General features: G+C 34.6%; 1 long non-coding RNA gene across 1 annotated transcript; it reads right to left on the bottom strand.

Annotated features, from left to right (window-relative positions):
• On the bottom strand, positions 1-24,903 carry LOC123672757. Its single transcript, XR_006746360.1, has 2 exons — positions 24,695-24,903; positions 1-101 (listed from the first exon to the last, which is right to left on the bottom strand). It is a non-coding gene; the product is annotated as an uncharacterized LOC123672757 (long non-coding RNA).
• Positions 24,904-27,002: the final 2,099 nt, after the last annotated feature.

Raw genomic sequence — 27,002 nt, 5'->3', positions numbered from 1 at the left:
TCGAGTGTTTCAACGATGCCCAGGCTTCTCGAATCGATTAATCAGGTTATTCTTCTTTCAAATATGATGCGGTATAATCATTATGTTTCGAATGATTCAACCTGTGAAAAAGTATCCTGATGAGGTTTTTCGAATATATCTAATTCCAATACATAGTTCAAAAAAAGAAATATAAAATTCGTAAGGTGAGATTTGTTTTATCGATCCAAAGCAATTCCAACAAGTCCAATTATTTTCTGACATCGATAATTCTCAACTTGATGCTCATAGCGCTTTTTGCACGATTCTATTTTTTTTTTTTGTGGTTCGGATGTTATAAATATTGAATACTCCAAAGTGACCTTTATATAAAAGTAATATTTCACTTTCCCAAGTTATATACATTACATTCAGTAAACTTATACCAAATCCAATTAGGTACCTATATAATAATGTAGCAGCATAAATAATTATACCAACTTTAATATGTTTATGTTGGATGCGTCTACCTAATTTTTCAGATTAATACTAGGTGTCTCCAAAAAAGTGAATATCAGTAACCTGAATTTTGGTTATTTAGAATGAAATAGAACGTAGAACGGTATTTCAGTGAAATATATTTATTTCACTGAAAATGCATAAGTACACATGAATTCAATGGGAAATTAAGTGAAATTTGTAGTTCTATGCCTCAAAATCATTTTGCTGGATAATCACAAGACAAAATTACGTCACTTAAAACCTATCATCGTTTTATCGGTCTGTTCGTGATGATCCCTACCTATCTATTCGAATGCTTGCAAAAGCATTGAATGCACATAGATCATCGCTACATTGCATTTTGCGCAAAGATGTACCTCTATAAAATACACGTCCAATGTGTTTGTACTACCAGTTTTTCAGGCAAATTAACCAATAGGAGAAGGGTCATTCATTCGCTCCAATCGTTGTTCTGATTAGATGCCTATGGACTTCACCTGTAGATTTTCCTTCATTCTTGAGTCAACGTTAGTAAACCAACTTCCTTGACCCAGTTTTTCAAGTCGTCATCAGAAATATTCTACATTCGCCATTTTTCATTTCATGATGATTGTTTCGTCATAAGCACCATGTTTTTTTCGAGTGAGTATGAAAAAAACTATACATCGATTAGTAAAAATAAAAAACCAAACTTCTTTAGAGGATATAAAGGGTGTTTTTTTTAGAGCTATAGAACTTTAAATTGCAATAAAACAACGATGGATTATTCGATTGACATGAATTTTATTTATCCGCAAGATAATCTTGTGGTATTACATTTTAAATATGATTTCTGGCATATGACCGCCACGGCTGGCTCGGATGTAGTCCAATCTAGACGTCCAATTTTCGATGACTTTTTCCAACATTTGTTGCCGTATATCGGCAATAACACGGCGAATGTTGTCTTCCAAATGGTAAAGGGTTTGTGGCTTATCCGCATAGACCACTGATTTTACATAGCCCCACAGAAAGTATTCTAGCGGTGTTAAATCACAAGACCTTGGAGGCCAATTCACAGGTCCAAAACGTGAAATTAGGCGGTCACCAAACGTGTCTTTCAATGAATCGATTGTGGCACGAGCTGTGTGACATGTTGCGCCGTCTTGTTGGAACCACAGCTCCTGGACATCATGGTTGTTCAATTCAGGAATGAAAAAGTTAATAATCATGGCTCTATACCGATCACCATTGACTGAACATCATCGTTTTTGAAGTACGGACCAATATTTCCACCAGCCCATAAAGCGCACCAAACAGTCAGTTTTTCTGGATGTAACAGTGTTTCGACATACACTTGAGGATTAGCTCCACTCCAAATGCGGCAGTTTTGTTTGTTGACGTAGCCATTCAACCAGAAGTGCGCTTCATCGCTGAACAAAATAAAATGGACGTAGTGCGCGATACGTATTCCGCTCAGAACCATTATTTTCGAAATAAAATTGCACTATTTTCAAGCGTTGTTCCGGCGTGAGTCTATCTGTGATGAATTGCCAAACCTAATTGAGAATAAATCACTAAACAGCTGTTAAATCGGTCGCCATCTTGAACAGTAATGCCAACTTAAAGTTATATACCTCGAAAAAAAACATCCGTTAGTTGGCTCTGAGCCAAGTTGAACATATATCAAATAATAATGATTAAATGAAAAAAAAATTAATAACGAATTAGTATCACTCGATCCGAGAGGTGCGAAATGGCATTTTTCGAACTTCAAACATTATATTAATTTATAATTCAAAAACTATCACAGTTGTAACTGAAACCATCAATAATAAAACAATATATCGGAAATAACACTTCACCGACCGCTTTTGCCTACAATGCCGGATACAACAAGCACCGTTATTAGCGAATATTTCGGTTGCACATTGCGTCATTCTATTCTGGCCGATGAAATGAACGAAATTAATTATATCGGACAGAAAACTATTCATGTAGTTGCACATAAACCAAAATGCCTGCCGGATCGCTTATGACCTATCGGATGGTTATTTTCAATATTCGGATATCACTGAATGAACCATTGTTGTTGATTTTCATCCTAAGCTCTTCAAATTAATATGCCAATTTTTAGATAATGATATAATGAATTTCCACGCATTCATTGCATATATTGGACAATGATAATATTTATTGAAATGCAAATTACTTCTCTTGTTTTATTCGAGCAGATGGATTCATTGTAGGGTTTCGAACAGAAATATGCAAAATAAACAGGAATTGGAGTTCAAATCCGAATTGAAATATCGATATAGAACAGTTAGAAAGTCAAGGTATAAATATTCATTTGAAATTTGATGTTAATAGAACGTCGTTTTTCCGATTTTGTAGCTAGGTGATTTTACACAATTTACTATAGGTCTCAAACTCATATGTTCTTTATGTGTTTGTCTGAAGTTTTGGATGTAAAATTATTAAGTAAAGGGTGTTTTTTTTGGAGCTATAAAACTTTAAATTGCAATAAAACAACGATGGATTATTCGATTGAAATGAATTTTATTTATCCGCAAGATAATCTTGTGGCATTAGATTTTGAATATGATTTCTGGCATATGACCGCGACGGCTGGCTCGGATGTAGTCCAATCTGGACGTCCAATTTTCATTGACTTTTTCCAACATTTGTGGCCGTATATCGGCAATAACGCTGCGAATGTTGTCTTCCAAATGGTCAAGGGTTTGTGGCTTATCCGCATAGACCAATGACTTTACTTACATAGCTACACAGAAAGTAGTCTAGTGGTGTTAAATCACAAGATCTTGAAGGCCAATTCACAGGTCCAAAACGTGAAATTAGGCGGTCACCAAACGTGTCTTTCAATAAATCGATTGTGGCACGAGCTGTGTGACATGTTGCGCCGTCTTGTTGGAGCCACAGCTCCTGGACATCATGGTTGTTCAATTCAGGAATTAAAAAGTTAGTAATCATAGCTCTATACCGATCACCATTGACTGTAACGTTCTGGCTATCATAGTTTTTGGAAAAGTACGGACCAATGATTCCACCAGCCCATAAAGCGCACCAGTCAGTTTTTCTGGATGTAACGGTGTTTCGACATACACTTGAGGATAAGCTTCACTTCAAATGCGGCAGTTTTGTTTGTTGACGTAGCCATTCAACCAGAAGTGCGCTTCATCGCTAAACAAAATAAAATGGACGTAGTGCGCGATACGTATTCCGCACAGAACCATTATTTTCGAAATGAAATTGCAAGCGTTGTTCAGGCGTGAGTCTATTCATGAGGAATTGCCAAACCAAACTGAGAATAAATCACTTAACAGCTGTTGAAACAGTCGCCATCTTGAACAGTAATGCCAATTTAAAGTTGAATACCTCGAAAAAAAACACACGTTATTGTTCAACAATGGAGAATTTTCATTGACCTCCGGCATCAAAACTAGCCTATAGAGAAAATTTTGTTAATTGAACTTTCTGTTTTGGAGGACTTGGACTATAACATATCGAAAATTCAGCCAGTTTGACAAAATGTCACTTTCCCAAGTAAGGTGTGCGGTATCCTTTGAATTGTAAATTTACTTACTATCCAAAGTGAACTTACATTTTGACAGCTTAAAACAAAAAATTACCATTTCCGGATCCAAAAATGAATCCGAGGTTGATCCAGGATCTGAAAACTGGATTGATGTAGTTTTGATCTTAAGTTTCTATAAGAAAGAAAGCCGATTTTAGAAAAATATGGAAATTTGGATTGTCGTGAATCTCATTATCTAAAAAAAAAACTGCTGATATAATACCTCGAAAAATGAAGAAATCAGAAGGAAAGAAGCAGAAATTTTAGTAGCAAGAGATAAAAAGCAGCCGTCTAAATGTCTCTCAGCATCTTCAAGTGCTTCCAAAGCTTCGATACCGACGATCCGAAAGATATATCATCTCCCAGGGGAGATCAAGGATCTCATATATATAATCTCCAGAAATCTCGAAGCAATAGTCGCGTCGCCTACGTGATAGCCATATATTTATTCAGATAAGTTCTCCAGGAAACAGCAGTCCATTCATTTCTCTCTTATTCTGCCCAGCACGTACAGTCTAGTCCCTGAAATCAGCGGCTAGTCGTATTCTATGAAACCTCTGCAAACATGCGTTGGCAGAAAGGGAGTAGAATCGATGAATCGTTTCTGTAAATGGATTTTTCTAGGAGCCAAATGTAAACATCTGAAGAGATTCATTTCAAACGGATGGTGAATCGTCGAGCAGCGAAAATGTGGTGGAATATCAGGGGGTCCAAAGAAGGATGCTTGTGTATTGAGCAGTTATTTGCTTTGGTATTAATGTAGCTTCAATTCATGTGCAACATGTATGGGGTTTGATCAAGTGAAAATAATTTGAAGTAGATAATGAATTATTGAAAATATCATTCCAAATTCTTGCTGATTGTACCAGATAGGTAGTGAATATAGGACACGTAGTACCGACATAACTAATTTCAGAATTAATATTGATAAAGATGAAATAGAGAGGGTTACTAAAATGAAATACTTAGGATTGATTTTAGACGAGAATTTAAAGTTTGAGTTTCACGTGGATTATATCGCAAATAAAATGTCCAAAAAGGTGGGTTTCATATCTAGAATAAGGAGAAAAATTGATATGAATACGTCACTGATGTTGTTTAGATCATTGGTACTTCCTCATGTGGATTATTGCTCGTCAGTTATGTTTAATTTAAATAAAGGTAGCATCGATAGGTTACAAAGAGTACAAAATAGAGGTATGAGAATTATTTTGAAATGTAATAAAAGAACTCCCATAAGAAATATGTCAAATTGTTTGAAATTGATGAGTGTCAATCAAGGGATTATTTATAGAACATTAGATTCAATATTCAAAGCAAGGAATGAAATGTTACCTGAATATTTGTGTGAAAACCTTAAATTTGCTAATGAGATACATAATTATAATACAGGACGTCGAGATGATTTTTACATAGAAAAAGTTAATACTACATTAATGAATAAATCCACATTTAGCAGGGGATAAGTTATCTTCAATAAACTACCTGAAAAGATCAAATATTGTAAAAATTATAGAGAATTCAAAAAATGTTTAATGAGTTATATTTATGAAGAATTTAATTAAGTTAGTGGATCACATTTGTATTGTTTTCAATAGCTGAATGCTAAATAAAGTTTATTATTATTATATTATTGATTCTCAGAAAGACTAACCTCCAATAGATGACAGATCTGACGAATAATATATGAGATATAACGATTTTGGATAATAATTAATTTTTTTTCCAAATTTCGAGTTCGAATTTCCTCAAAACTGTGAGACCTACGCAAAATCGGTGAGCGGTACCAGAATTGACGATTCCTGATTAGCCGAATTCCGATTTCACCTGAAAAATTTTTGTCGACAAATTTTCGTAAAATTTTCCTTGGAAAATCGAAAAAAATTAAAAGTTCCCTCATGGGACTATTGTACCATGTTAACGATTGATTCGACTATGTAGATTACGAAAATGTTTGCAGTTGGGCGAATAGTACATTATTTCAGAAATTATAGGTAAAAATCTGAAATTTTCTAAGAAAAATGGATGAAATTCCCGAGGCTGCAACTTCATCTGGACGTAAGCTATGCTCTTGAAACCTCAATATGTTCCAGATCAGAACCCGATGTTCCAAAAACGTTTTTATTTTAGGGGCTCTGACGAATAATTCAGGAGATTTTTAGATGTAAATTCAATTTTTTCCCAAATTTCGAGTTCGAATTTCCTCAAAACTGCGAGGTCTACGCAAAATCAATGAGCGGTGCCAGAATTAACGATTCCTGATTAGCCGAATTTCAATCTTACCTGAAAAATTTTTTGTCGAAAAATTTTCGTAACTTAGAATATTGAAAAAAATTAAAAATTCCTTCATGGAACTATTGTTCCATTTCATTGATTGATTCGACTATGTATATCACGAAAATGCTTGCAGTTTGGCGGTTAGTACCTACATTATTTCAGAAATTATGGGTAAAAATCTGAAATTTTCTAAAAAAAATTGAATGAAATTCCCAAGGCTGCAACTTCATCTGGACGTAAGCTACGCCCTTGAAACCTCAATATGTTTCAGATCAGAACCCGATGTTCCAAAAACGTTTTTATTTTAGGGGCTCTGACGAATAATTCAGGAGATATAAAGATTTTTGGATGGAAATTCAATTTTTTCCCAAATTTTGAGTTCGAATTTCTTCAAAACTGTGAGGTCTAAGCAAAATCGGTGAGCGGTGCCAGAATTGACGACCACTGATCGAATCATTAGTATTCGTACTGCGTGGATACCAAAATCAAAGGATTCTTCTATGGCTCTACGAACACGAGTACGAACAACACTTGACCAGTTATATAAACATGAAATGACCCTTTTTGAATGGAAATGCAAACTAAATAGGGGTATGGATACATACTTGGAAGCTGTTTACAAATCTGAACGCTCAATTTTGAATAACAAATGATTTCTACATATTATTAATTCGACATTAAGGAAAAATATCGGATTCCAAATATTCAAATGTGCACATTTAATCAGGAATCACTCAAATAAATATTTCATTTCATATAATATACATTCTTAACGATATAGTATAGTATAGTGGATTTGAAAATATATCATAAAGCCACAAGGTAATTTACCATGTTGGGGACATGTAAAAATGGCGTACACTTCCTCTGTCTATGTTAAAAACTCTATGGTTGAAACAATGAAAAACCTTCAAGGCATAAAGATTTTTGACGGATATTTCTAAAGATTCAAAAGAATGTTCTTTAAATCAATTGATATAGGTATTCTTGTTATCTCATAGAAAGTATTTCAAACCGAAAATAAATAATTAATTGATTACTTAAGTGAATTTTGAGGGTAGAATATTTCCCTTCTGAAGGAGGAAGAAAATTTTCGCAGAATTTCAAAAGAATATATGTAGATTAAGGTTATAAACTCAGACATAATATGGATCGGATGAGTGAGAAGATTTAGTCGAGTTGATACTGATTTAATAACCCTCAAACACAGTCTCTGCGGGAAGTAGTTAGTCGATTAAAATCTGACACCTACCCTAGCTGAGCGTAAGCTACAGATTAACATTCTCATAACCCAATAAAAAGTAAAACAGTGTGTAGAAGTGAAAAACCCCCAAGACTGTGGACCATTAAAACTTCGTTATCTAGAGTATCCTACCTCCAACTTTACCAGTGTAAGAAAAAGGAGTTTTGTTTTCTTGTTCGAAGAAGCAGCTGTTAATGTCATTAAGAAAAACAATGTATTTTCTTCAAATGAGGGTAGGTTCTCTTTCCGGTTCATAGCTATCAAAAATTCAATTTTGTATTGATTTATTTGAGGAATAAATAAACTAAATCTCGTCTGTAATTCTGAATTTACTTATATTGTGACTTGTCACCGGGCGGCAAATTTAGGGGACGACAAATTCAAGCTTGGCAGACTGATATTCTGCTCTTCAAATTCACAGGCAATCAAAAACACCAGTGAAACAAATTGTGGATATTCCAAATGCATTCCATATTCCTCAAGTTCAACAAGCATCAGTTTAGTCAAAGTGCATTGAAAAAACTCTGACGTTTTAGGTGCGCCCTCAAAACCCCAAAACCATGAGCTCAACGAAGAGACGGTGAGCGGTGCCAGAATTGCCGATCTCTGATTAGCCGAATGTCGATCTCACCTGAAAATTTATTTGTCGAAAAATTTCCGTAAAATTTTCCAACCTAAACCTTAGAAAATTGAAAAAAAATAAAAGTTCCTTCATGGCAATATCGTATCATTTAATTGATTGATTCGACTATGTACAGTGCATCCCATTTTGGGCGAGACTGCCAGGTTTCTCGCTTGTTATTTAAGATAGAGCCTTGCGGTTTTCACGTTCCTGTCCTACTTTTTCGTGAAACTCAAATTGGTCTAATCAGATTTTGCATAACTGTTTCCGTTCAAGAGATACAGGGTGATTTTGGAAATTGATACTTTTCGGACCCCTTCTTTATCTCCGAAGTTATTAGAAATAATGCTGAGGTAAAAACTACGTCTGAATCAGAATTCTGCGTAGAATCCAGTGGCGTACTCAATATTTTTTTTCGGGGTATGGTTTTGAAGATTCAACACAAACCTATATTTTTTTCAATGGAACACCCTATATATCATTACCTCGTTGAATTCGTTATTTTTTTCCCTTCAAAATGATATATGATACTATATAGGTAGGATGGTCAAAAATGTTAAAAAAACACTAAAACATCAAATAATGATGATTTTTTGTTAATGAGCAATGGATATTCCATATGAAAAAAAGGATTAATTGGATAATTTCCATTTGTGATTTTTATTTATAGTAGATTAAGCAAACAAATATAATACACTCATCACTAATATGAAAAACAAAACGTGAGTACCTACCTAATAGCAACAAATGAATAATGAAAAAATTCATAAACATTGCATAATATCATATCTTACAGATTGAACTGTTAAAATTGCTGTCCATTTTCCCTAATACATATAATATACTACAGTAAAAGAAATAACTGTCTCGAAGAACTTCGTGCATCAAAAGAGAGGCAGTTTTCCAGGATTTAAAAACCGCCCTTTTATAATATTAAATGCACTCAGGCGTATTGAAAAGTTTTGTCAATTATGTATTAGAGGAAAATGGACAGTAATTTGAACAGTTTAAGCTGTAAGATATCATGCAATGTTTATGAATTTTTGTATTATATATTTGTTGCTATTAGGTAGGTACCTACGTTTTGTTTTTCATGTTAGTGATGTTAGTATTATCTTTGTTTGCTTACTCTACTATTTATAAAAATCACAAATTAAAATTATCCAATTGAACCTTTTTTTCATATGGGAAATCCATTGCGCATTAACAAAAAATCATCATTATTTGATGTTTTAGTGTTTTTTTAACATTTCTGATCATTCTACCTATAAAGTATCATACATCATTTTGAAGGGAAAAAAATAACGAATTCAACGAGGTAATGATATATAGGGTGTTCCATTAAAAAAAATATAGGTTTGTGTTGAATCTTCAAAACCATACCCCGAAAAAAAAAATTGAGTACGCCACTGGATTCTACGCAGAATTCTGATTCAGACGTAGTTTTTACCTCAGCATTATTTCTAATAACTTCGGAGATAAAGGAGGGGTCCGAAAAGTATCAATTTTCAAAATCGCCCTGTATCTCTTGAACGGAAACAGTTATGCAAAATCTGATTAGACCAACTTGAGTTTCACGAAAAAGTAGGACAGGAACGTGAAAACCGCAAGGCTCTATCTTAAATCACAAGCGAGAAACCTGGCAGTCTCACCCAAAATGGGATGCACTGTACATCACGAAAATGTTTGAAGTTGGGCGATCAGTAGATTTTTTCAGAGATTATAGGTAAAAATCTGAAATTTTCGAGGAAAAAATTGATAATATTCCCGAGGCTGCAACTTCTCCTGGACGTAGGCAACGCCCTTGAAACCCCAGTATGTTCCAGATCAGAACTTCATGTTTGAAAAACATTTTTATTTGAGGGGTCTGTGACCACTAATTCAGGAGATATAACAATTTTTGAAGGGAAATTCAATTTTTTTCCAAATTTCCACGAAACCATGAGCTCAACGAAGAATCGGTGAGCGGTGCCAGAATTGACGATCTCTGATTAGCCGAATGTCGATCTCACCTGAAAAATTTGTTGTCGAAAAATTTTCGTAAAATTTTCCTTTCCCTAAACCTTTAAAATTTGAAAAAAAATGAAAGTTTCTTCATGTGTATATTGTATCATTTCATCGATACTATGTAGATCACGAAAATGCTTGAAGTTGGGCAATCAGTATATTTTTTCATAAATTATAGATGAAAATTTTGAAATTTTCGAGAGAAAAATTTATAATATTCCCGAGGCTGCAATTTCTTCTGGACGTAAGCTACGCCCTTGAAACCTCAGTATGTTCCAGATCGGAACTTGATGTTTGAAAAACATTTTTATTCGATGGGTCTGTGACGAATAATTCAGGAGATATAACGATTTTAGGAGGGAAATTCAATTGTTTCCCAAATTTCGAGTTCAAGTCTCCTCAAAACCGTGAGCTCTACGAATAATCGGTGAGCGGTGCCAGAATTGACGATCTCTGATTAGCCGAATGTCGATCTCACCTGAAAATTTTTCGTCGAAAAATTTCCGTGAAATTTTTTTTTTTTGACTTGAAATCAAGTTAAGCTCAAGGCGAATAGCTTGAAAATCAAGCCAAGTGGTGAATCCCTAATTCGATCAGATGTACTTTGCATTAAAACTGTATTACTGTTCATTGCAATTGTCCTAAGTAGTTAATGTATCACTTTATGCAGCTAATATAAACAAAGTTCTTCCATCCAATGAATATTTTATCGAGACAATTGATGAACACTCAACATCAATTTCAGAATCGTGATCAAGTTGATAATTGCCATTTTTTTTCAGTGATCTGCAAACAATCGAAGAAGTTTCTCTCAAAATTAAGATATCGCAATTACTAAGATAGGAAATGTTCAAAAAAGATGAGGAAAGATCTAAGTGTAAATATTCTGAGATTCTCAAGGATGCACGCTGAATAAAAATCTTACTTTTCAATTTTTTTGGTCACCCCTGTATATAACGTAAAACAAAGTACAGTATTTAAAAAATTATGTTCCCAAGGTATCGAGCTACAATGAAAAAATGCTAAAATGGGCCAAAGGGTTCAAGAGAAAATGAACTACAAACTTCGTTGAGCTATTGCCACTTCCCTTAATTTCTCTGGTTTGTATATTCAACAATTTCTAAACAGAAATTATATAAGGTTAAGGTTAAGTAAGATGTCAAGAAATAGGACACAATGTTGCCATGATAACCTCTTAAAATTGTATAATTTTCAGTAGAAAACTCTTCACCTAACAGTTCTGTCTTCTTCAATAGCTCATCTCCAGAACTCCTGACTTCACGTCATTGGTTCTCTCTTGTTTTTATCTGTTCATACCGATATCGATATCTAATGAATCACAGTCTGGTACAAACAACGAAAAAAAACAAGACGAACAATCACTCCTTCCAGCGCTGAGAAGGTGTATACAAAAGCTCAGACAGCTCGGAATCCTAATGCGGGAAGCAAAATGAGAATAAGTCACAAACTCCTCCAGATTTTGTATAAAACCCTGAAGACCTATTCGTGAAACGTCCCTCAAACAAGTCGAAAATCGTCTAGGGATTTCCCGATTCATAAAGAATCCATTGAGTGAATCTCGTGTGCCGGAATGATCTGACAGAGCCCGGAAATGCGGTCGGATTTATTGTCAATTTCTGGCTCCAACCGGATGTCTGGAAATGCATTATTAACCTTTATTGCAGTCTATAAGACAGCATGGTAATTTCAACTATTGTAAAGACCTCCGACAAGGATTTGGCATAATGCAACCTTGCAAGACGTCTTTCACGTATAATTTCACTGCTGTGGATTTGGGTGAATGCATTTAGAAATTACGGTACCTACCCTGTGATGTAAAGCGACCGATTGTCCTAATAGGTGGATTTACTGTTTTCTGTGCTTCTACAGGGTGGCCATTTGAAAACGAAACAGACGAGATTACAGACGAAATAAAGTTTTTCGATAGAAATGCTCGGACAGGTCGATTTCTGTTTCGAGGAGGACAACTTAAGATGTAGGTTACGGACGCATAGCGCTTTAACCCTTGCTGCTACAACCCCCACCCCCAATTTTTAAATAGGGAAGATGGGGTGAGTGATACCTCAATTTAAAGGTATTTTTATACTGATTTCAGCACAGTAATTGTTTTTTCATTTTATGCATTAGTTCTCGAAATATTCATGCATTAGTTAGTTAGGAAGGAAGCCACAGTCATGGTTGTTTTGAAGCTCAAAATGTCGATTACTACAAGTGTCATGAAAACACCACTTCATTTTCAAATACTTAGTTTAGAATATTTCGAGAACTAATGCATAAAATGAAAAAACAATTACTGTGCTGAAATCAGTATCAAAATACCTTTCAAATGAGGTATCACTCACCCCATCTTCCCTATTCAAAATTTGGGGGTGAGGGTTGTAGTAGCAAGGGTTGAAGCGCTATGGTCCGTAACCTACATCTTAAGTTGTCCCCCTCGAAACAGAAATCGACCTGTCCGAGCATTTCTATCGAAAAACTTCATTTCGTCTGTAATCTCGTCTGTTTCGTTTTCAAATGGCCACCCTGTATATTTGAGGTGATGTGGGTTGAAGATTGAGATAAACCTGTATGTTGCCTCACCATGCAATATAAAACAACTCTACACATTGATGAGCCGTACAACTATTTTTTATAGATCCATGCCCGATCATAAGTATCCAACACCACATGATCCAGTTTTTCATAGAATAGCGTTGGAACATTAGAATGTACGACTTGAAGTCAGTAGCAACATAAAACTTTTCTCAGTAAGTGAACAATACTAATAAATAAATAAAAACACTTGACTATACGTTCACAAATTTAATAAAATAAAATATTATATTACGTTGACATGCATGTTTCGGGTTTTACCCCATTCTCAAAACTAAACAGAATAATAAACGGTACAAATTATACATCAAACAAAACAGATGTTAACACCGGAGATAAGCGGAACTCCAGCTGATCGTTCACAATTGGCAATTTTTGTTTATGTGCTGAAGATATTTCTAAACATTCTAAAAGATCTAATCGCTTACTTTTCTCTCCTTCGTGTAAAATTTTGGTTTTATTGAAATCTATAAAATGGTTACAAGAGATACAATGAGTTGAAAACCCTCTATCGGAGAATAACTCCTCTATCGGAGAATAACTTCAAAAAAGAAGTTGAGATGTTAAAGTTATTAACAAAGAACAACGGCTACTCTCCTGACATAATAGATAAATTAATATTGAAAAAACAACGTGAAAAACTTTTAACTTGTATCTATCCACCTCAACCTAAAGATCAAATGAAGAGATTTGTATATATTAATTATATTCCACAGATTAGCGACATAGTTTGTAATAGATTAAGAAAAAACAGAGTTGATATTGTGTGTACAAACAAGAAAAATTTGAGATCAATGCTTTCTGATGGTAGGGATAAGTTAAGTGATTCAGAAAAAAGTGGTGTATATAAGTTGTTCTGTGACGAATGTCCTGCTTTTTATGTTGGTCAAACCGGTCGTTCTCTCAAAGTTAGGGTTGAAGAACATAAAAAATCTATTTTACAAAATAAATCCACAACGGGGTTTTCAACTCATTGTATCTCTTGTAACCATTTTATAGATTTCAATAAAACCAAAATTTTACACGAAGGAGAGAAAAGTAAGCGATTAGATCTTTTAGAATGTTTAGAAATATCTTCAGCACATAAACAAAAATTGCCAATTGTGAACGATCAGCTGGAGTTCCGCTTATCTCCGGTGTTAACATCTGTTTTGTTTGATGTATAATTTGTACCGTTTATTATTCTGTTTAGTTTTGAGAATGGGGTAAAACCCGAAACATGCATGTCAACGTAATATAATATTTTATTTTATTAAATTTGTGAACGTATAGTCAAGTGTTTTTATTTATTTATTAATAACGATGTTTCACCAAGTGTTGAGCGAGAGATCTATTTCTTTAGTGAACAATACCTTTTCTGCAGAAAGATTCGTCTCTGCCTTCATTAGAACGAAATTTCTTTCCTTGGAGCAATCTTTCGAGGTCTACAAAGAGCCTTTTATCAATGAGGTTGAGGTCTGGAGAATAAGGTGTGTGGCAGTTGGAAGCGCAATCCGTTCTTAGTGAGCGGCATTTGCTACAGAGAAGATACGTCAAAACTAAGAAGGTCGGCACAGTATTTCAAACTAGATTTGTATCAAGTAGCACTCTCGTCGAAAACTGAAAAATTTACTATTCTTTTAAGTACCGACCTTTTACAGCAGATAGTTAGGAAATTTAAAGTTTATACTTGACGTTTACGAAGGTGCCGTGAAAGCGATTACTTTTGGGCAGGCTACGATTAGTTCTCTAGGAAAATGGTTGAAATATGCATAAATACTGATGAATTACTGGATTTTCATTTCCGTTCAATATATCATAAAATTTTTGTTGCCAGTCAATTAACTTAATTTTTTTATTTCCTGTTCTTTTCAAATGTGTTTTTTTATTGTGCTTTTCATATTTTCAATTTTTTCCAATTCTTGTTAACTATATGAATGATTTTTCTATTTTTCATTCAACGCTTAGTTAGTTTTTTTCGGCTTTTTTTGCGGATTTAGAGCAGGTGTAGTTTGTTTATTTTTCTTATGATCTTCCAGTTTTATCACAAATGCTAATTGTGTAGTTTCGATTTGGAAATCTTTTTCTTCCTTCGATGACGTTTTTCTAGAACCACGCATACACAACGAATTTAATACTTACAATTCAACTGACAAATAAGAAAAATATTGAATGATTTGCAGGTTGACTCGACAATTTTTTTCCTGTTACAATAACGATGAAACAAATAATCTAGTAACTAGTCATTAGATGGAGTGAGTTAGATGATACACATATTGAAGTATATTTTATTATATTACGGATGAAAAGTAAATACTATAATAGGTGTAGTACCTACACATTGTATCAACATTCAGTAACTACTACCGGACTGTAGGTGCTTTGTGATAGAGTCAATACGTAGAAGTAGATACTTAAATGAGTAGATTCAGTATTGCATTGATTAGATAGAATTGTATTTTGGTTTTGAGGCTTTCTTTTCTGAATTTCTGCACTCAATCGATACAGTAAGGTCTTGTAATATTCACTGTTAATGAATTCACATTTGCTAAGATGTTCAATTATTTATACCATGCTTGTCTCAGAATACAGATGCCATAACCTTGCCAGCTGATGTTTGGTCGGTTTGGACCGCTTTCACCTAGCTTACGCTCTGTTTGACTCTGGAGTATATTGACGAATCCATGTTTCATCCACTGCTGCATATAGACGCAAAAAATACTGTTCGTTACACTTAAAAGCTCCAGACAGCGGTGAACAAGCGCGGAATCAATTTTGATCATAGCTTTTCATGGACCAATGTTCATACAGTATAGAGTGAATACACTGCCATCTGATATCTTCAAATCAAGTTATTCTAGTAATTGTAATTTTATTTTATAATCGCTGAAAACCCTTATATGGACGTTTGTGATGCTTTCTGAAACAACTGTCGAATTCAGGTGAGACGAGCGTTCAGCATCATAGGTGGTTCTCGATCACGTGCAAAGTGAACATGACATGACACCTTTTAACCTATATTGTCTGTGTGGCAAAGTCTGCATAACTAAGCAATAAGCTATTGCTTTACTTGCACAGTATTTATCCATAAAAACAATGGTTTATCTTATAGGAAACTCATTTTTATCCATTTTTCAAAGGATTACAAATGTAGCGTCACTCAACCTCCAATGGACTAGTTTTCAATTTTTTGTTGAGGACTAATTCTAAAAATTCAAGTAAAATGAAACAAAAATGTGGAAGAATCATTGAAATATCTCTAGAAATGAAAAAAATGGGACTTTGAAGTTGCGCTTGGAAGAATAATTTCATAGTACGTGTAAGTGGCGTGACGTCACACACTAGACCACTGGTATTCGCAGAGTGCTTACGAATTCATTGGTGTACAATCACTTGTGCCGTTCGTGTCGTGTTTTGTTCGTTACACGATGGCTGAAATAACTTATTATATACATACATATAAATTACTTTTTTTCTCTTTTTACTTTTTACTCCTTACATAAATATGTTTTGGCATTGATAGACTTCAACAACCAGTACTCAAATACAAACTGTTTATGAAACGTTTTTTAAATAAATCATCGTTATAAGTTGAACCATGATGAAGCAAACTCAAAAGTAGATACTTACTCGAAAAGTTCAACTCCTTTTATTTCAGCACTGACATAAGATGGATTTGAATAAAAAAACTCCATCACTATTTTAGGCAAATTGTCACTTTGTTCGTTCACGAAGCCTTCTTCCATTATGGTGACATAAAAACAAAACTCGAGTTAACACTACACTGTACAACTACAAACGGCGCGAGAACCTTGGCGCGGCTAAGTATTTGAACGTAATTTATGGTGTAGCAATCACAGGCAAGTGCCGTGACGTCACAGACCAAAGACGTTCCGCGCTAAAATACGTAAATTTAAATCATCTATTTCTCAGTCATTTATTGATGGATTTTCAAAATTTTTTCACTGATTTATCAGTTTTGCTCTATGTTTTATTTATCGTGTCAAATATAGTATTATCAACATCACTGAACAAGTCCATTGTACGAGGCAGATTTAGACTAATGAGAAAAAATGTGTTGTGGAACTGGCGGTACCATCTGTGCACCAGGTCTGGAACTTATTTTGTGACATATTGTTTTATTTTATTTTATAATATTATTTTCATTTGTGACTGAGCTGTAAATAAGACTAACGAAAATTTATATAGAATATTTTCACTGGTTTCGAACATATCTATTATTTCAGAAATAATCAAACTTCAAATTGTGAGTAACGGAATTTTCATAACAAGAATTCACTGACCGCAATTGGGAATTCTAACCTAACCTTAATGACAGTGTCTATCACAAACGATCCTACACGAGATATGTGAAAGATTTATTGATCCCCTGAACGGCATTAAATTCTGTTGAAACAATGGATCATTCGTTTCCGGGGTCTGCGGAATCAATCATCAGATGTGTCTCCGCTGCGGCTCTTCTAGAAGTTGTTACCGAATAGACGACTGCAGAACTTCGATTTGTGAATCGTTAGAAGACTAACGATCATCGCCATTTCGATACTTGCAGTCCAAAAACTTTGCTTGTTAAGCTGTCTCGAAGGAAGGACTTACTTCTTGTGGATTGTATAAATAATTTGATACGAATATTGAGAACGTATATACACAATGAGACATCAGAAGTGTCGTACCTTAAAGTATATTAACTTTATTTTTCATCTACTGAATGACTATATTTGAAGCATGTCATCAGGGCCGGCCTTAAGAGTGAAACAGTGAAGAGACTATTTCAGGCGCCTTTATTTCAGGGGGCAATTCAGCCTAGTTTTCTGGCTACCTTTTCATATTTCATGCTTGATTCTTAAGAAAAACATGAGGTTGTTCCGCTCCACACCGTTTGGCAACATTCCCTGATAGAAAAATCTCCAAACCGCTTTTGCTTAACCACCTGCATAACAAATAACACATGACAGCCCAACCAATATAAACAGAATTCCCTATCACCATCATTGAAAGAAGGATAAAATCATTATACAGGGTGGCCATTTGAAAACGAAACAGACGAGATTACAGACGAAATAAAGTTTTTCGATAGAAATGCTCGGACAGGTCGATTTCTGTTTCGAGGGGGACAACTTAAGATGTAGGTTACGGACGCATAGCGCTTCAACCCTTGCTACTACAACCCTCACCCCCAAATTTTGAATAGGGAAGATGGGGTGAGTGATACCTCATTTGAAAGGTATTTTTATACTGATTTCAGCACAGTAATTGTTTTTTCATTTTATGCATTAGTTCTCGAAATATTGTTAACTAAGTATTTGAAAATGAAGTGGTGTTTTCATGGCACTTGTAGTGTTTTGTGAAAAATCGACATTTTGAGCTTCAAAACAACCATGACTGTGGCTTCCTTCCTAACTAACTAACGCATGAATATTTCGAGAACTAATGCATGAAATGAAAAAACAATTACTGTGCTGAAATCAGTATAAAAAATACCTTTAAATTGAGTTATCACTCACCCCATCTTCCCTATTCAAAAATTGGGGGTGGAGGTTGTAGCAGCAAGGGTTTGAGCGCTATGCGTCCGTAACCTACATCTTAAGTTGTCCCCCTCGAAACAGAAATCGACCTGTCCGAGCATTTCTATCGAAAAACATTATTTCGTCTGTAATCTCGTCTGTTTCGTTTTCAAATGGCCACCCTGTATATCTCAAAAAGCCAAAAATCACCACTAATTTCACTTTCGAATTATTTGGAATGTTTACACATTCAACCAAATTCCAACGTTTTTCATTTTGTGCTAAATACTGTTAAGAGCCAAATGTTTTCAAAGGAACAGGGAACGCAGGGGCGCCGAATTTTTTTTTTTCTGCTTAAATCACTCGCGCCGGACCTGCATGTTGCGGAAATAAAACAAACAGAATAAAGATATTTCCAGTTATCATGCATCCGTCCACTAGTATTGAGCACAACGAAGTGCTCTTCGTTGTTTCGAGGACTACAATCAATGAATATCTAAAGAGTTTCCTCCTTCAGGTCAAGAATATTTCTACAATGTCTAAACCCTCATTAAAATTAGAACATTTGTTTCACAGTACCTTAAAAATTGTACCTACATTTACTGAACAAAAGAGTAATGGCTCAATATTTTTAGAAACTCTTCGTTGGCCTCGAGGACTACAATCAATGAATTATCTAAAGATTTTTCTCCCTCAGGGCAAGAATATTTCTACAATGTCTTATCACTCATTACAATTAGAACATTCGTTTCACAGTGCACTAACTGAAAAGAAGAGATATGGCTCAACAATTCTAGAAGCTCTAGAAATAAATAGGCACAATAAAATCTGAATATTATTGAACTACCAAGAGAAAGATAACAACCTGTTGTTTCCAAATATCTTTCTGTGAACCATTCATTGCTTGAATTCCTAGGAAGCTTTGTTTATGAGACCTACCTATCCCTATAGTTGCTGTATTGCAAAATTTTTATTTCTATAAGTTTAAAGTGTAAATAGAATAACTGACTATTAATTTCGATTCCATGATGAATATCCACTGAAGAAGACTGAATCAATCAAATATTTGTTTGAATTAATATTAAATTATTAAATAACAATATTGAAACTTTCTAGGCATCACGTACAGATTGCCTGGATTGCATCACCTCAGAAGAAAATCGATCACCTGGTGGAATTCATGCCAAGAAGGGTGCGGAAATGTCGAACTAATAGGGGTAGTGTATAAAACATCATGGCTTTATCTTTTGTTTGATCAATTACTAGTTTCTACTGTTCGAGCATTTCTGCCAAATTGCTAAAAATTTCAAGCTTTTTTGTTATTGCATTTTTCATTTCACTCAGTGGACTTCCAATGTTGGAGAGTCAAGTGAAGAGAAAACCTGTCATTCGATATTGATTCACTAAAAATAGTTCAGATGTGACCATTACTCAGATCTCATTCATAAGATATTCAGTAACTAATTCATTTTCAAATCTGAAATTTAGTGAAAATAATAACAAAATTTCAATGAACAATTGAGACAGTGTTGAGAAATTCCTATTAACTAATATTTGAAAATATTTGTGAATTTCTAGGCAGAAAAGTCATAAACCTAAGTTAGGGGATCCTATATGCAGAGCAGTATATGAAAACTTTCTAAACACGCACAAGCAATATTTCCTTCCAAATAAAATATTCGAGTTCTGGAATCGTGTGCCCCCAAGTGTGGTTGATGATACTTTTCTGATTGGTTTCAAGAAAGCCTTAGACTGCTGATAGTTTCTCCATTTATCAGTTACTTCAGACTCATTTCTTCTCTCATAATTTCCAACAGGTTAATATTTTTTATGAATTATTCATACTAAAATTTCTCTGATGATTTTGGCGGAGGTATTAAATTTCTGAGTATTCTAAATTTCTATAGATCACACTTCCCACCTTATTGATCTATGCTGATGCAGACTAAACCCGTTAATCGAAAGTAAATATTGTATTTTCGGCAATGATGTTCTTGGTTCCAGATAAGAGAGAACTCATGAAATGCAAATGGCTTAGGTTATAATAGGCCCAGAGATATCTACTGATTCGAACCTATTTTCTGAGTTGTCAAGACAATACCTGTTTATTATTACATACTACCCAAATATTCAGGTGCATAATCAAGAATGAACATTGGATTGGTACGCGTGTGATTAGCTTTAATTCCGTATTCGTTGTTTATGTAAATACCCTGGCATTTCCTTGATATGGAAATTGCAGGGGTGTATCTTCATACCTATTAATTCCATTCCGCAAATTCACTCACAAGGGGATAACTTTCTCTCGGTAATACCACCTACTTATATACTAAGTGACATAGAAACTCGGAGGCCCAGTAAAAATCATATTATTTCAGTAATAATTCACATACATTTTACGAGGGCTGTATTGAGCAAATTATTGAAATTCCGAATCAATCTTTCGAATAAAGACGAAGTTTATTCAGTTGTCAGTTTATGTTCAATAATCTGAAGATGGTAAAAACAATGGAAAGACTTTCAATAATGCGTTTAACAATATTTCTACTTAGGTGATTAATATCCTCTTGAGGTAGCCCATTCCAATCCAGCTCAATCTTGTATCGAACCACAGCCAGAGGTAGAGCTGGCTATGGTGAATATTTGAGCCTAGATCATGTCTCAAGCGTGTTCAGTCGCAGACAAATCCGGAGACAGTAGTAGCCATGACAGCAATTTTATTTCAACATGCTCTAGGTAGTTCAGCGTTAGTCTTGCCACATGTGATCGAACATTATACTTTTGGAAAGTTGGGTTTTCGAGAGATATGGAAATGAATGTGATTCTGTAAGTTCTTGTAAATAAGTCTGGGTGATTATGCTACCACTAATGAATATTGAAGGTGACCAAGAATCTTAAGCTATGAAATTCCTTGCTGAAGACAACTGTGTTCCACTACTGGTCCTATGATTGTTTTTATCTGCTCCAATTGTTTCCAAACTCTCGGTTTGAAGGTAAGACCTCGGGTGAGACCCAGTGAGGACAAAATGAAAACAGACGGAAACTTCTCATTCGACTATAAACTGTTTACAATTCAACTCCGCTCACATTTTCTGCAACCATTTGTTGCTCTAGTTTGCAATTGCGCTGGTTGTAGAGAAATGAATTCGCAAAGCTAGCAAGCCAATATTGAAATGGTGATATTATGCAAACTTGTCCTTTGCCCTTGGCTTCTTGTGTTCGGACTTACTGAAGAGATAGCTGAAAACATCTCAACACAGGATCTCAAATTTTTTTGCAGTATAGTAACAAAATTAAGCTGTGAGAGTCTAGCCCTCGGTCCAGGCTCCTTTAGTAATTCAAAATTGGCAATGCCAGTTGTCAAAGCCGATATGACGGGAAGGTGAACATTGGCACGTAGATATCAATAAACCATACTTATGCCAATGGAAATCGCACAAGGGTCAGCCTCGTTCAAAGGAAGCCCAAAATAACAGAAAGTGAAGACTTTCAAATAACTGGTCACACGCCTTCAGTGAACATTTTGCGATTGAAATGAAAGAAACAAACTACCGCAAATAGCGACACAGTGTAAACACACCTTCAAATTCATCCTCTTGAGCCGAGAATATGTTCCATGAATTTAAAATGCTAATAATTCAAATGAAGAATATATAGGTAATTAAATTAATTAACTCAATTAATATCGTACTACTGAAGCGAGTATTCACTGACGAAAATTCCGATGAAATTATTTCCCTTCAAGAAATATATGACCCCTCCATGTTGAGAAATATGTATATCAAATCAATTTCAAGAGTTTCTGAGTATTGTTGAAATTGGAAATAACATCTTAATTTTTCCGTTTCAGTATCTTCTTCTTCTTCTTCTTAAACTGAAAAGCAACTTATTTTGCTGATATGTTTTTTCTATACATATAAAAAGCAAGTATTTTCTACTTCGAACAGAGACCATAATAAAAATGTATTCATCAACCCTTTTTCTTTCGAAAAATTCGCATATTCCAAAAATTCATCACTCATATCATTTCTTCAAGAAAGAAAACTATTTTGTTAAGAATAATTGATATCCCTAATAAAGTCCACCTCCGAGTAATTGAGAGAGGACACTGTTTGAATAGGCAAGCGCACCAAAGCTCTTGAATTCGTATCAGTGAGGAATAGGGAAATCATAAGATTAAACAATAGACCGTCATGTCAAATTAAGGTTCGCTCGAATAAATCAGAGCACTAGTTGAAATTGTCAATCCTTTTTCATTCAAATTTTCTTATGGATGAAGGAAAAACACAAACAAAATAATATTCGATAGTTACAAAGTGACTGAAACACAAATACCTCAAAATTTATCAAATTTGTGGCGCATTCGCCAATTTGCAATAAGATCAATCCTAGCATTAGAGACTATACGAGTGGAACATTGAGTTATCTCAGTGTATTCTATTTTCATCAGCTGAAAAAAAATCTCTCATTCATGTTTATATAGAATCGAGAAAGCAACTTCAGGTAGGTACTTGAAAAGAAGCAGAAATATTTGTTTTGAAGGGTAGCAACTGGCAAGATATAATTTTCGTTTGAATAATCCCCATTTTCAAATTGAATAATAACAATGGACTCGTATCGAATCAAAATGAAACAAAATATATTTTCACCCGTCAATCATGATCACTAGTAGTGTTATGTCTAAAACACTAAACTCGCTCTTTCTCAAAAGAATATATATATATATATATATATATATATATATATATACTAGTAGTGTTTCAAGTATCACATTATCTGGATAAATAACCCCACATAATAAGTAAATGGATGAATCTCCCACATTTATTTCTGTTATTTCCGGGAAAGTTCTTATTTATAAAGAGTGAAGCATTCATTCTGAATGGACCGTGAACTGCATCTGATGATTCATTTTCGAAACTGAAACCCATTCAGTAAAATATTTCTGAAAGATCACAAATTAGTGAAAATATGAGCATTCATTATAAAAAATAATGAAGAAAGTACACTGAAAAGGCTTTTTTCTTTCATTCATTCTAGACATGAATTCATGGAGATGTGAGATAAAGTTGAAAACTTAGAATGATTTAGTTTTCTTTTATTAGCTACTATTGATTTTGAGCAATATGAAAATATGAAACATTGAGAATTAATATTGTTATTGTTAATTGTTTATATTTTTTCATGAAATAATGAAAACAGTTATATATTTCATTGAACTGGATATACCTGAATTGGTGGTAATAACCTGAATTGGTGGTTTTTGATATACAGGGCCCTTCTTGTAGTCCTATTTTTGTGATGATTATACGAGTTATAGAATATTTATGAATCAGTGCGATAGATCAGGTTGATCAGGAAATTAGGCACCAAAACTACTAACTGATTTATGCATTGCAGTTACTAAATGAATTTGTATGATAATTTGGCTTTTTCTGAGGATTTCAAGCGAATTGTTTGAATGTTTTTTTGGCAAAATCGGTAGCAGATGCAGAAAAAAAGATATCGGAGAGTTTAGTACAGGGCCAAAGATTTTTTTCACAAAAATATTCTGGGGGAAAAAAGCTGGCACTTTTTCACACAAAGTATTATCCCGTAAATTTGTAATCGAAATCGACATAGCACGTGATGTAAACACTTAGTTACAATATTCATTACAAATATAAGTTGAATATCTTTTGAAGAGCAGATGCCACGAAAAAAAAAATTGAAAAAAATCAAACTTCAACATCCGCTATCTCGAAGACGAAGTATTGTCAGACCGCTGTTTATAGGACATTTTTCTCAAAATTATTCAATGAATTTTCCACTTTAGTTTGAACTCTTAATTCAGAAAGACCCTGTATAATTTGGGTAAATTAGTTCGAAATTTGAATATAAACAATTAGTTCATTTTGATTCAGTAGTCATTCAAATACTAACTATCCGTACTCATATTTCTAATTTTTATAATTAATTCCATCATCATGTCCACTCTAAAGTTGGCTTCAATTATGAATTTTATGAATTCATTAAATTTTAAATGTTTTGAAAAACTTAAAATATATTAGTTTTCATGTTATATATCATAAAAATATTTTTCGATAACAATTTCAATTTGACTGTTGATTCCGGTAGAAAAGAAGGTCACTGGCAAAGTGAGCAGACATCGAATTAAACAAATATTTATAATTCAGAAATACAATTTTTACCCCTTCCAGACTTAAAACCACGTATCCGCTGTAACCACCGTCCCAGACACTCCGTACAATCTCCAGTATTCCAACATAAAAAAAAACACTCCAAACGAAACCTTATTTAATACAGTTCATAAGATGATTATACAAAAAGGATTATATTCCAACTTTCCTTATTTCACATTCACGAAAGGGAGAGTATTAAATAACCCCCCCACTTACCGAAGAACTTCGACGTCTGCAACTTCCCCGAAACCACAATAACTCTCCGCGCGAAACAGGATCCCAAAGTTTCAACAGAACTGCAATAACCAAACCGCCTGATACGGCTGGGCCACAGGATTAGGGCCGAAAATCCGGAAAAATACGCGCGCAAACTGCTCCGGTTCAATTCTCCGCAGTTTGCCTTCGGAAACGGTTGCCTACTGAGATTCCGCGAATTCTGAAAGTACTGAAAGCACATGATAACGGACAGGTGAACGTGCGCCCAGTGCGCACGCGCCCCGGATCATCGGAACTTGACGGAAATATGACTGTGACATATTTCGTGGCTGTCTTGAAGGCGCCGATTCCGGTCGGCCTCCTCAATCCGGTGATGAATTACGCTCCAGGTGTGAAGCCTACTTGACACTTCATATGTTGCGAAGATTCGGATGTATAGCGTTATGTACATAGACTAAGATATTGGGAAGGATAGTGTAAATATCTTATGCGAGAACTGGAGATTAAATAGCATTAGTTAAACAAAGATTGTATGACGATCAGGCGATCATTTGAACAATTCCCTCTTTAATATTGCTTTGAGGGAAGGGAGGTTCAAGTAGGTGTGTTAACAATGATCCGATGTAGATTATCTGAATTGAGTTAGTATTTTGTAGGGCACGAGAATTATGTAATCAAATTTGTATATTTGGCCATGTTTTCACGACATTCAAGGATGTAGATTAAATTATATTCGAGGGGATTCCATTTCCCTGCAACCTAATGGTGTATTCTACACCCATCAGAGCTATTCTCGCCATTACGTGATTTACAGCCCGCCTTCCATTTCCAGAATTCTTATCAACTCTAGTATCTGGGATGGCTTCAAGGAGGCTACTTCCTCATTTCTGCAAGTTTCTTATCTAATGCAGATTTTGCGTTGGCTAGTATGGCGGGACATTCCTAGGGATTCACGGCTTGGCTCGATATTCAAGCTACTTGACTCAAGCTAAAGCCAAGTAGCTTGAGCTTAACTTGATATCAACTCAAGTTTATGTCAAGTAGCAGTTTTTCAATGTTGAGTCAAGTATTTATTCATTAAGTAACAAGACCTAACATTGAGAAACTACTATTTGACTTGAACTTGAGTTGATTTCGAGACAAGCTCAAGCTACTTAGCTTGAGCTCGAGTCAAGAAGCTTGAAGCCAAGCCGTGAATCCCTAGGCATTCCGTCATCAGATGAGTCGTAGTTTCTTCCCCCTCCACACAGAATCTGCAGTCGTCATTTTTTTGATAGAGCCTCTCTCATCAGGTGCTTCCTGAGGTGACAATGCCCCGTAAGGAATTCAGTAAGGAAAAGTAACATATTCTTGCCAAGATCCAGATACTTAGATCTCGGAGTGTCAAATTTTCGAAGAAATTTTTTAGAATGATCCAACCCAGGGAAATTTCGGATAATAGCTGTATAATTGACTGAATGAAACAACATCAAAAAACAATGCTTTCAATAATATCTCATATTTATGACTGCTCACATCGTGATTGCAGGGATTTATCCAGGATAACGTATTTTATTCTTTAATGAAGGTATTCAGGGGCCTCAAGCGTCAAAACTAGCCAATTGAAAAACTTTTTTCTCATTGAACTTTTTGTTTGGAATGTCTCGGACTAAAACATATAAAAAATTCAGCCAATTTGACAAGAGGCCACTAAAATAACAAGTTGAACTTGTTTTCCTCATATAGAAAAGAATAGAATTTATTTGCTCTTAAACATCACAAATAAATCGAATTAACCTTCAATAGTTTACAAGGTGCGTCAAAGTTAAATATTCAAAAAAAAATGGATACAATAAATATTCAATACATCACAATAATAAGTCACAATAAAAACTTCAATAAAAAACCACAATGGCAACTGGCTTACGGATAATGAGGGCACTGAAATATAAAATTCAAAATCTAAAATTTAAAATCTAGAAATTCTTTTATGGAATAGAATACATTTTTCGTCAAAAACATTTTCATTTTATGTTTGAAGGAAACTTTGCTTAGTTCCAACCAGCCTTGAGGAAGTTTGTTCAGCAACTTGATACTCAAAAAGTTGAAACTATCTTGGGTTCTCTTAATACGGTGTTGTGGGAGTATCCATTTATTTCGGTTTCTAGTGGAATACTCATGCTGAAATCACTCGGTTTTGTCACTCTTGTACAATGAACATAGGCAGGAGAGTATGTAGATTGCTGGTACGGTCATTATTCCATACTGAGCGAACAGCTCCCTGCAGCTTGTTCTCTGTGATACTCCAGCAATTGCTCTTATCGCCTTC

The sequence above is a fragment of the Harmonia axyridis genome, chromosome 2, assembly GCF_914767665.1.
Source record: "Harmonia axyridis chromosome 2, icHarAxyr1.1, whole genome shotgun sequence".
Lineage (NCBI taxonomy): Eukaryota > Metazoa > Arthropoda > Insecta > Coleoptera > Coccinellidae > Harmonia > Harmonia axyridis.
The sequence above is the reverse complement of the archived record's forward strand: the minus strand, read 5'-3'. Positions and strand labels throughout refer to the sequence as shown.